The sequence below is a fragment of the Epinephelus moara genome, chromosome 22 (genome assembly GCF_006386435.1).
Source record: "Epinephelus moara isolate mb chromosome 22, YSFRI_EMoa_1.0, whole genome shotgun sequence".
Lineage (NCBI taxonomy): Eukaryota > Metazoa > Chordata > Actinopteri > Perciformes > Serranidae > Epinephelus > Epinephelus moara.
The window spans coordinates 34062554-34065308 of record NC_065527.1 but is presented as its reverse complement, the minus strand read 5'-3'; the positions used below and the strand labels follow the sequence as shown (position 1 = coordinate 34065308).

Here is a 2755-nt window from a genome sequence, read left to right as displayed (position 1 = left end):
AATAGAAGTGAATGCACTGTGGAGGCGAAGCGAGGCCCATCCAAGATGGCGGCCGGCGAGGACGCGCTCAGGCAGTCGATGCGGCGTCTATGTATATATGTCTATGGTCCCAATTGTCTTCTGTTGTTATCAAGGGGTGCAAACCTGCGCCCTTAATGCACCCCTTCCGAAAGTGCGCATACTTCGCTGAAGGATTTTACCCAGAATCCTCCGTGGTGTCGTGACGTTTCGAACAGCAAACCAATGGGAAGCCGAAGGAAAAAGCAACGGAAAGAAACGGAAAGCAAAACAACCGAGAGTAACGGAAAGAAACGGAAAGCAAAACAACCGAGAGCAACGGAAAGCAAAACAACCGAGAGTAACGGAAAGAAACGGAAAGCAAAACAACCGAGAGCAACGGATAACGGAAAGAAACGGAAAGCAAAACAACCGAGAGCAACGGAAAGAAACGGAAAGCAAAACAACCGAGAGCAACGGAAAGCAATGGAGATAAAATGTCTTTTTACGTGTAAGTGAAAATTGTTTAATCAGAAATTGAATATCATATATAGCCTATCAAAATATGAGCTGACACGAAGCTGTGTTTTTGCTATTAATTTGCCATAGGGAGTGATGAGCAGACGTTCAACTTCATTAAGTTCAGAGCGGAGAATGAGAGGCTGTTCACAGGGCACAGAAACGCCTCCTCTCAGGGATATGAGTAAGTTATCATGCCCATAACATGAGCAAACAGGTTTGTTATTTAAGTGTTTCATTCAAAGTGATGTAAGCCTGATTGATGAACATGTGTCTTTCAGTGAAATTATCAAAATCATGGGGCTGGAGGGGAAAGTCACTCCGCAGCAGTGTAAGAAGAAGTGGGAAAATTAAAAAAAAAAAATACAAGGTAACAGCAATTTCCACATCTTATGTAGCCTAATGCTTTAACTGTATTAATGACACTATTCAATGAATGTCTTGTAGGCCTATATAAAACCATGTTATTATGTTAACTATTATTACCCTTTATAATATAAAACCACATTATGTTAACTATAATTACCCTTATTCCCTCTGATGATTAATAAAGTTATTCTTATTCTTATTACAATTTACATAGGACTTAACACTGCCAAAAACAGGGTCAGGGACAGATGCAGGAGAGGTCACTGCTGCCTCGTGGACTTGCTATGCAGCAATGCATGAAGCCATTGGCCAGAGACCCTCAGTCAGGCCAGTCAGTCTGTTTTCATCTGGACCATCTAGTGTAGAGAGACCCCAGACATCTGTCAGTGAAGTTGAGGTGGAAGCAAGCTCACCAGGCTCCTTCACAGAGACAGACACAGCAATCCTGCAAGCAGTAAACTTCCCAGACCCACAGACACATGGCAGTGATCAACCAGGTACCTCAACAGAAGTTAGACCAGGAAAGAGAAAGAGGAAGAGTGAGGAGAGTATTGTAGAGTACCTTAAAGAGTACTGCACGCGCCTTGAGAAAACACAGAAGGAAGAAAATGAAAGGGATAATGCTTGGCTCCAAAATTCTCAGCAGCAAATGGACAGGATGTTAGATTTGTTTGGGAAACTGGTGGGCCATTTGACAGAAAGGTAGAAATTAACTTTCTTAAATTAAAGTTCTGTTCTGTTGTTTGCTTTTTATGAATAATATTTACTTTTAACACTACTGAGTGATGGATTTATATGTCATATGAAATAATATGTTACTTACTTTTGCTGTATTTCTTGGTTTGGACATGACATTTGGAAAGTGTACTTCTGTGTATATGAAATGTATATATTTATTATTTGTTAAATTAATTCAACAATAAATGTTTTATCTTATGTCTGACAAGTGAAGGTGAGCTGTTAAATATGAATGAACGCAAATAAAGTCACATTTACATAAAGAAGATTTCTTTTCAATATTTGGGAATTATTTTAATAACTTTTTATATGGTTTGTATAATCATGTATTAGTGTAAATTACAGAGATGAGAATTTTTATTTAAACAATCAACACAAAATAAATGGACCTAAAGTGCACCATAACCACGACAAACACAACACAACACAACACACAATCAACAAAATAAGTCTATAAAATACAGAGTAAAATGTATACATTTGTGGATCTAAACTACTGTACCAGCTTTTACAGTGCACACAGATAATAACTGTTATTACTCACTGTTTGTCAAATGATTCGATCAGGCTCTTATTTAAAAAGTCTGCTTTAAGGCCATCAGCTATCGAAATGCATCCCTCTGCTGCTGCTGTGGTCCTGCCAGATGCCTCCTGCTGCTGCTGCCATCATTAGTCATTAGTCATACTTCTACTGTTATTATACACATATGACTATTGTCACACATGTATACTGCCAGATATTAATACATACTTTAAACATATTGTACCACAGTAGCCAGAACTATAACTATAATATTATTACTTTCAATAATGTTGTTGTAAGCTACTGTTATTACCTGCATCTCTCTCTCTGTCTCTCTCTCTCTGTCTCTCTCTCTCTCTCTCTCTCTCTCTCTCTGTCTCTGTCTCTGTCTCATTGTGTCATGCGGATTACTGTTAATTTATTATGCTGATCTGTTCTGTACGACATCTATTGCACGTCTGTCCGTCCTGGAAGAGGGATCCCTCCTCAGTTGCTCTTCCTGAGGTTTCTACCGTTTTTTTCCCCGTTAAAGGTTTTTTTTTGGGGAGTTTTTCCTTATCCGCTGCGAGGGTCATAAGGACAGAGGGATGTTGTATGCTGTAAAGCCCT

At 39.1% G+C, this 2755-nt stretch overlaps 1 long non-coding RNA gene across 1 annotated transcript; it reads left to right on the top strand.

Moving 5' to 3' along the window:
* Positions 1-266: 266 nt before the first annotated feature.
* LOC126383536 (uncharacterized) lies at positions 267-1718 on the top strand. The gene is made up of 4 exons (XR_007569167.1): positions 267-508; positions 607-700; positions 798-886; positions 1100-1718. It is a non-coding gene; the product is annotated as an uncharacterized LOC126383536 (long non-coding RNA).
* Positions 1719-2755: the final 1037 nt, after the last annotated feature.